Source organism: Citrus sinensis, chromosome 6, assembly GCF_022201045.2.
Source record: "Citrus sinensis cultivar Valencia sweet orange chromosome 6, DVS_A1.0, whole genome shotgun sequence".
In the NCBI taxonomy this organism is placed as follows: Eukaryota; Viridiplantae; Streptophyta; class Magnoliopsida; order Sapindales; family Rutaceae; genus Citrus; species Citrus sinensis.
The window spans coordinates 12992176-13002210 of NC_068561.1; the positions used below are offsets into that span (position 1 = coordinate 12992176).

Consider the following 10035-nt stretch of genomic DNA (forward strand, 5'->3'; position numbering starts at 1 on the left):
TGAACTTATCAATTTACTCTGTAAACACCTCCTTTTAGTTAAGAATCTTATCATATAAATAGTTTTTGAAAAAAATTACTTAATCAACCATTTCTTTTCTTTCTCTGCTCAATTTCACAAGTTCTCATAAATTCATTCAGACATATTCTTTTAGTTACAAATAATTGATGTTACTAATTAAGAGGAACAAAACCTACCATTTAAAAATAAACATTAACAAATTTTTATCAGGCATGAATGTTAATGAATATAGAAATTAATTTTTACCAAACATAAAAGTTAATGAAAGTCAAGAAAAGAGTTTTTATATATATAAAGTATGCAATAAAGATCATGATATACTAAAAAATACTGAGAAAATGAATTTAAAGGAAAGTGAAATTGAATATTTAGTTTTTAGAATATACAAGTAGAGAAAGAGAGTACAAGTTTTAAGGTAGAGACAAAAAGAGATTAGTAAAAAGTAATTTTGAGATTTTTAAATTTTTAACTTTTAATAATGAATTCAATTTTTGAAATAGGTATAGAGAGAAATTTGATGGATTCAATTAGCCCTACCCTTAAAAAATTTCAAATATACATTGTTATCCTAATATTACTTATTTAAGTCATATTCTAAGTTGTGCAGTGTATGTTGAAATATCTCAATTGTACATTTTTTATATTTGATAATGTAAAGTTCATCTTTTATCTAATAGATTCGATATGATCACACATAAAATTTTCACAAAATAAGCATGCTGGAATGTAAATTTGATTTGTTCCTCATTTAGCTCAATATTTAGATAGGTAGCATTAGAGATGTTACACTTATTGCCATTCTGTGCCCTAAAAGCATGCAATAAAATAACAATTTTTTAATTTCATAAAATGTACTTATTCATTGTTTATTTGAGCATACATTATTAGCGTTTTTATAAAGTATGTAATTTATGTATTTGGCATACGATGTCAATATTAGAAGATATAAATCATAAGTCTTTTATAAATGAAAAATTGATCACAACTACTAATGGAATGGGCATTTCATTACATAATATTGTAATTTTCTATTTATGTTGTGAGTTATTTTATCTTGATCACTACATGACGATTTCGAGTAGAAAAGTTAATATGTATGTGTGATAACCTAATTAAGTTTTTATTTTAAAAATAATATTAATAAATTGCTTAATTAACTCTATTTATTTTTTCTTTCAAAATTCCACAATTTCATGTAAATTCCTTCAAAAGTTTCTTATAAAACCCCTTTCCTAAAGATACCTCATTAAGAATGTTAGAAAGTGAAAATATATAATTTTAAAAACACCCAGATGATACACCTCCAAAAATTTCTTATAAAACCCCTGTCCTAAAGGAGAAATTTTAGAATATCTCAGTGGTATCATGTTGGATATATAATAAGTGAATGATATTATAACATGTGTGTATTTAATTTAAAAACCAACATGCAACTATCATACATGAATTAATCGGTTGTATTATCTTTGATATATTCTGAAATTCCTCCTAAAAATATCTTATTAAAAATGTTAGAAAGTGAAAATAATTCTAACTACACTTCCAAAATTGCCCCCAAACATGTTTCTCTGCGATTCACACATCGTATTGTGTCTATCCAGCGGTTGGACAAAAATACTAAACTGTAGCATAATTAGTTCAAATTCTTTCAGAAGGGAGCACTTTGGATACAAACTCCCCGAAACAGAACCTTCTATCCATCTAACCGATTCAAGCTCCTTTGTTGATACGGAGCTAGACCAAAGCAATAAAAAAGGTGATTTGCTAACTAAGTTTGTCCCTAGGTATCGAATTCGAACGATGGAGCAAGTTGTCTTGCTATTCAATGTTGTGGAATGTATAGCCTAATGTCTATCCAGCGGTTGCATTGCACTTCTTTGCCTCTTATTGTTCATACAAACAAGTTCTTCATCTTCCAATTATCAAAGTAGAGCATCACTCTCTTTTAAAAACTTACTGAATATGTACATATTTTATTAGTTTTTAAGGCAATGCTCGATGAAGAAGAAATTTGAAAATAGACATGACTTAAGAAGAATATGCATTTAAAAAAAAAATAATAAATAAAATCCTAAGTATAAAAAACAAAGATCCAATTAATTAGGGATACACAATAATCTTTTATTAGTCATCTTTCACATGCAAGTTATTTACAAACATGAAAAAGGGGAAAAAAGAAAAAAGCGCCAAGTAGAGGAAGAGAAGAAATATCTACAGGGTGTCAACTCGTTTTTAATTATAAGAGAAATTTTGTGTAACGGCATTTCTCTCTCTGTCTCTTAACGTAATTTTAATTAAGGTTAAAAATGTAAAAACAATTGAAGGATGTTGTGAGAGTTTTAGAGGGGTGGCAATAGCTCCACTCTTCCGAAATTTCGTGTTGGCTAGTCTTTAATTACATGGCAAAAAATTCGTTATAAAAAAAAATATAAAATCCTAATTTAAATAATTAATTATTAATATAAAGAACACTAGGATATTTTGGAAAGCAAATAAAGAAATTAAGAAAAATACTTACTTTTATTTATAAATGTCAGATTCTGATCAGCTACACTAGGAAAATAAGGAAAACAATGTAGCATTCATCACAATCAATTGCCTAAATCCCAGAATGATTTAGAGTATTAATTGAAAATTTTAATAAAGAATGTTTTAGACAGATGTTGGGTGCAAAGGAAAAGAGCAAAACTTATCTAGAACAATAAATTTATTTTATGGGGAAATTAGGGTACTTCACTAGTTCGTTGTGTGTGATATTTTTAATATCCAAAGGGAGGTAAGGAGAGTGGGGGGATGGTGATTACAGTGAGAATTATTTAAAATTCTAATTTAAATAATTAATTATTAATATAAAGAACACTAGGATATTTTGGAAAGCAAATAAAGAAATTAAGAAAAATACTTACTTTTATTTATAAATGTCAGATTCTGATCAGCTACACTAAGAAAATAAGGAAAACAATATAGCATTCATCACAATCAATTACCTAAATCCCATATTGATTTAGACTATTAATTGAAAATTTTAATAAAGAATGTTTTAGACAGATTTTGGGTGCAAAGGAAAAGAGCAAAACTTATCTAGAACAATAAATTTATTTTATGGGGAAATTAGGGTACCTCACTAGGTTGTTGTGTGCGATATTTTTAATATCCAAAGGGAGGTAAGGAGAGTGGGGGGATGGTGATTATAGTGAGAGGTCAAAATCTGGAGAGGAGATCTCTTAAGGTGAGCTTTTAACCAGCAAAACAATGAAAATGAAGTTAGAGGTGAAGCCGAGGTGGCCAGCGTCCACACTCTGATGCTCAAGTCACCATAAAAAATCTTGAGTTGCTGACGAGAGCTTGCCATCACTTTGAAATCGTGGTTTAAGGTTGAAGAAGGCTTTTTTATGGAGTGTGTGTGTGATGATCCATGATGAGAATAGAACCTGGACGTCTTTATATATGGAGTACCCTAGCTGCCACGTGGCGTATTTCTTATCGTTATTGGTTGTCCTTTTTCAGGCGTTTTCTGTCCCTTTACATTTTTCATGATTTTTGGGTTGTTTGGAGCTTGCGTAGGGAGTAAGAAGTTGTTCATGGCATAATTTATCCTTTTGGACACGCGATGTGCGCCAGAGAGTGGTCTAAGATACCTTAGCAGAGGTTGTCAAGCAGGGCGGCTGAGGACCACTGTCTTTGGTGCAACATCCTTCACTTTTTGGCAGAGGTGACAATCGATTGTCGCCACTTTTTTTAGCATGATATTCTGACATTTGATTTTCACAAAATCAAATATTATATTCTAGGCGATGGAGACGTTTCTCGTGGCTAACTTGTAGAGACTTTTCCTCAATCATTTCGTATCAAATTTGATGGGTACCTGACATGACTCAAAAGTGTATTACTCCTAAGTATAAGAGTGTCTAGTTATAATATAACTCGGTGAGTCTGGAGTCGAACCACAGGGAATTTAAAAATCTAATTGTCAATTTGTTTAAACAAAGAAATTTAATTGTGAGAAAAGAAATCACTAGAAATCAATTTAAAGACATACTAAGGTTACGTGATCCACTCTCTGAATTCAAACTATAATTTTACTATTCTCTCATTTTTATATTTTTGCCTCACTTTTAGCAGTTAATTATTATATCATTTAATTCTCAACTAACTATGTGTGTGAATAAATATGGAATAAAGTACCTAATGTGCCACAACTATTTTAATGTGTTGACATTATGTCAAAAATATCATACAGATCCAAGAAAATTTATAAATTAACATGATATAAAAATAACTAGAAAAGAATAAAATAAACTTAAAACTCATTTTAGAAAATAATAAATTTAATAGTTTAAAACATTGAGCTTCACATTTCATCTCAGCTGAGTAAAATTAGCAACTCATATTGAAAGAAAACATAACACTCTTTTTATTTGATAAATTTTTGAAATATGTTTTAAGGAAAATTGATACAAAAGGAAATAAGAAAAGAAAAGAAAGAAAGACAGAAATTCTTCAATTCCCTCTTGGCTACAACTCTCTCTCTCGGCTTAAGCTTCTGGCTTCTGTGGCCTCCTCCATTCGCTTGCGTCCCCTTGCCTTTTATAGGCAAGGGAATCATCTTCTTTTCTTTTATTTTATTAATATTTTATTTTATTTTATTTTTATATTATATATACATATTGAATTGTGTGATGGTCAGGAGGCGTGATGGCCTCCTGACCATCACCAACATGCTTGTCAATCCTTTTTTTTCTTCTTTTTTTAACTTTTTTTTTTATTTTAATAGTATCTCCTCGATTGATGAATTTCAAATTGCTCTAAATGTCCGTCTTTGTTCCTGCTTTCAACTCCAATTCCATCTTTATTCTTGAAAAATATTTACAAGATAAAAATTAACAAATTACAAATTAATTTAACATAAAATATATTTGGGGGTATTAAAATAATTTAGAAATAATGAACGCATTAATCGACACAATAAGTGAAAAATTAATAATTATATCCTTATTAAATGTGCACTTTTTAGTGTCAATCAGTACCCCAGGTACCGAGTTTATAGTGTAGGTAGGGTACCCCAGGTACCAAGTTTTAGATGGTAGGTTGGGTAGCTCAGGTACCAAGTTTTAGGGGGTAGGTCGGATACCTCGGGTGCTAAGTTTTATGGGGTAGGTCGGGTACCTCGGGTACCGATTTTAATGGGGTAGGTCGGGTACCTCAAGTGGATATAGTGATCTCGTAGAGTCATGGCGCCTCCTCAACACGTGACATTCTACTACAATCTTTTTTCTTTCTTCCCAAACAAATAAGCTAAATGATAAACTAACATTTTCAAGAATAAAGTCGAAAAAAGTAGGAATCGGGAATTGAAAGTTTAAGGGTTTAGAAAGAGAAAACCACGAATTGAGGATTTGCAAGAGAAAACAAATGTCGAATATGGACCATTATTAAAGTTAGCTTAATTTAAGGATATATCTATGTTGGTGTTTTATTAAATACAACTGAATTGACCAAACGGTTGTGGTTCAGTTGGCGGCGCAGGCTGGGTAAGTGGGAAGAGCTCTCTAGTTCGATCCCCACTAAACACACTATTTGGGAGGGGTAAAGAGCCTTAACTGTGACTACACCCCGAATCCGAATTAGTCGGGGTCCAATGTGGTCACCGGAAATCGGGTGATTTAAACAAAAAAAAAATACAACTGAATTGAAGGATTTTTTTTTTCAACTATCTTATTATTTAACTTAATATATTGCATAATAATTTTGTTAAAAAAAATTCTTTTAATTGCATAATTTACAATGTCGCTTACTCGCTTGGTTCCCAAATTCTCACAATCAGCTTCATAAAGGCTATCGGATATTTTGGAAACCAATACCCACCATTTAACAATGAGTATCAATCAATTTTTACTAGCCACTAAAAAAAGTTTCTTTAAGTTTTATACATATTATTTTTTTAAAACAAATCTAGGATGAATAATAGACAAAAATTATAATAGAAAGACCAAATAGAGTTTATGAATATGATTTACTAAGAAAATAAAAGAAATAATGTTCAATAAATGAAACTGAAAGTTGAGCTTGCAGGCTGTGATAGTAGAGGGAAAATACAAATCTTAGAGAAGAGAAGAAAATGAGTGAAGGGTAATTTTGAAAATTTTGAAAATTTTAGTAATTATTATATGATTCTAGATGGATGTATGTATGAATTTGGTGGGTACAAATAATCCCACCTAAATATTTTTAATAAATTGAAAAAGTTATTCAACATAATTTTTTAATTTTTTAAGAAGAAGAAGAGAAAAGAAAGTTCTTTAGGTTTAATAACTAGTAAAGAATTTTATGGCTACTCTGAGAAAAATAAGATATATATTTACTGCAGAGAATTTGATTAAGTACTATTTTGGCACTTGTAAGAGTGTAAAGAAATAAGGTGTACTCTTGAGTATCATTTTGGGACAATGATCCTTTTTTTTTCCTTCTTTTGTCCTTACCTTTTCTTATTTACTGAGTGTCTTATAAAATTTTATTTTGTATCTGTCTTTTCATTTTATTTACAATCAAGCTATTTTTTCCCCCTCACTAGATTAGGAAGGTAAGGAGTAATTTAGAGTGCAAATAGTCATCATAATACTCAATAAATTTATTTACTCAAAGGATCAGGCTACGGTGCAACAGTGGCACGGTGCCACTGTTGCACCTAAGGGGAATCCTTACTCAAAAAACTCATTATTGTAAAATAAAATTTTATCTTTTACTCTATAAACCCACCCATGTACTGATATACCCTTTTATAACTCCAAATTTTTAAGACGTTTGTTGAGTCTTTGTTTATCATGGTTTTATAATCAAATCCTCCATTGTTCCATAAACTTACTTTTTTTTTTCTTAAACTAAACTCTTAAATTCTTGTAGTGAAACATAAGATAGATTAGAGAAAAGTACTTCATGAGTAATTAAATTAAGCTTGAGTTATATTGGACAATATATTCAAATAGAAATATAAATTTTGTTTATTTACAAAGAACTTTAAATAGAAATTATTTTTGACCTGGTACACCTTTTATTACCAACCTAATACATGAGTAAAAGTAAATCTATGATCTTCCTTTGTCAAAGAATACTATTCTAAATTAAAATATTTGATGCAAAAATTTCTTAGAGAGAATATACACGTAATAAAAAAATTGGGGAAAGGGCGGGTCAAGTTTAAAATAGATTTGACTCCAATAAAAGCTTGAAAGTATAAGAACCAATATGAAAGACTGAAAAACGATTAAAAGAGAGGAAAACGGGGAAATAATTGGAAAAATAATAATTTGAGAGAGAGAAACGTGCTAAAAAGTAATTATAATGTTTGACTATAATAGAAATTTAAGTTAGGGATATTTTTGTAAAACAAAATTATACTAAAAAGTGGCATAAAAAGTTGTACGGTGGAATCAAATATCCCTTTCCTATTAGATGATCATTTAGCTGCAGTAGTTTCCATATGCAGTTTTGAAAAAATAAGAAGAAAATCTACGCCAATTCTAGCTTCACACAATACATATCACAGTTCTTTACACATTCAAAATCACTGATTATTGGAATCCAAATTAGTTGTACTTGTACGAAAATTTATTTGATGATCATTTAGCTGCAGTAGTTTCCATACGAAGCCGGATTTACTTTCCTTGTAATCAAAAGCCAAAATTTATAAATAAAAGGCATGGCTAGAACTACAAAACGTACAAAACCCACAAAACCCAATGAAGGAGAGCATGAATAAAATGAGAGATAAGCTTCTGTTTATTGCTTTTGTAGTTGCGATTGCTTCATCCTTCGGTTTTTGCCAAGCCGATGCCGGAAAATTCAATATGAATTTTGGAATGTTACTCCAGAGCACACATAATCCTCCGTCTGGTTCCGCTCCAAAAATAAATCTCCATCTGCAACTTAAAGATCTAAGTTACGTCAAGGTTAAAAACCCTCCAAGACCTCCTGGTTCACAGGGGGGCCCTGGACAAGTGAATCCACACCCACCCGCTAGAGATTTAAGTTATATAAAGACAAACTTACCTCCAAAACCTCCAGGCTCACAAGGTAGCCCTGGAAAAATAAATCCCCATCCGCCCCCTAGCGATTTGAGTTATGTGACAGTAAAATACCCTCCAAGATCTCCGGGTTCACTTGGAAGCCCTGGAAAAGTAAATCCCCATCCACCCTCTAGAGATTTGAGTTATGTAAAAGTAAATTACCCTCCAAAACCTCCTGGTTCACAAGGGAGCCCAGGAAAAGTGAATCCCCATCCGCCCGCCAGCCATCTAAAAAACTTGCCTATTCTTCCATTTGGGCTTCATATAGGCGACTGAGTTAAGACACGCCTCCATCATTATTTATGTATTAAAGTTTCTCGTGATGATTAAACAAATAAAAAAGTGATTGCTATTTAATGCCTTTGTTTCGCATGCACTAGTCTCTTTCTTTTATTATTTGCATCTCTATTTTGTTACCACAAATACGCTTTATACGTAGTGTACATGTGTCAGAAGCTTTTATTTAAAATTAAAAATTGTATAAATCATATAAAACGTGAATCTTAATAGATCTGATAGTTTTCAACTTCGCTAGACGTTGTTATATATGATCACCATCTGATGGCATTTTTAGAGTGGATGCAAATGGCAGATGTAGGAATTTAATTCAGAGGGTGAGGGCTTGGTGCAAATATTGAAAATATGAGTTAATATTGCTTTTTGAAAGTCCAAAATATGAATAATAGTTATTGGTACAGTTCATGTCACTATTCATCCAATACTATCCATGACACTATTCACCTAACAGCAATCACAAATTCATTAAAGCGTGGTGAAGAACTATCCTTAAGACCAATATTGGCTCCTCTAGAAAGATTTTCCGATGCAAAAATGACATAAATAAAGCAGATTGACCTCCAAGATTCAATGATACTATTGTGAGATTGCACTCCAAATATAATAGTTTAGAACAACAAAGAAAAAATCATAAAGAAAAATATAAGATAAAAGGAGAGGTAATAATAGTGCCTTGAAGACTTTGTTAATCTTCTTTATATAGAGAAATCCTCTATAATCTTTTTTCTAATTCAATTTGAATTTGTCGTCCTAATTTGAGTTAGTCATCTATGTGTCTCATTATTTAATTCAAATTAAGCAATTCAAATCACATCTAAATTTGACTTATTCAACTCTAATTTATAATTAAATCAAACACATGATTAATTTCAAGTCAAATATAAAAATGATTGCTCTCACTTCCCTTAAATGTGGGATATTAGTATTTTGAAATACCAATAAAACTCCAACAATCCCTCACATATTTAAAAATATTTCAATTTCTTTCATCGTAGAGTTTAATGCACATATAAACTGCACTGGTGTCTTTTCAGGCTATGAACCAGCCATTGAACAACTAATTATATATTATAGGAATTTAGTGAAACTTATAATTTCCACTAACTAATATTTCTTTTGTGTGAGGTAGATGACTAGAAGCTCATTACTCTCTCAATATTTTGTTGTTTAGCGGTATGACACTTTAATGACCCCGCGCTTCTTGGAATTCATGAGTGCTCTAGAGAAGCGTGTCTCACTTATAGAAACTGACCTAATTCCACATGCATATAGGTGAACCTCCATCAAGTTTGTCATGTAGTTTTGACATACTACCATACAAAATATAGGCTATAGAGGACATTAAGAGCTTAATTACTTAACCTAAATCACTACAATAGGCAACTATCACGCCATGGAGAGGACTCAAATAAATACATTGATAGTGCCATAAGATAACAAGTGACTTGTTACTACCCTTATGAACCTACTTCATGGAATGTCCAATCACATAGGTAGGGTTACCATCACTCTTGTCCTTTCTTTAGACTCAGTTTGATCCCCATCGACGTAATTACTATTAATCTTATGTTAGATAATTACTACTAATCTTATGTTTAGTAGTTTAATTAAAGAATTGGACAAATTTGACTCTAACATTACAAATCTAGGCTCA

At 31.0% G+C, this 10035-nt stretch overlaps 1 long non-coding RNA gene across 1 annotated transcript; it reads right to left on the bottom strand.

Annotated features, from left to right (window-relative positions):
• Positions 1-7620: 7620 nt before the first annotated feature.
• LOC127903056 (uncharacterized) lies at positions 7621-8397 on the bottom strand. Its single transcript, XR_008055814.1, has 2 exons — positions 8068-8397; positions 7621-7937 (listed from the first exon to the last, which is right to left on the bottom strand). It is a non-coding gene; the product is annotated as an uncharacterized LOC127903056 (long non-coding RNA).
• Positions 8398-10035: the final 1638 nt, after the last annotated feature.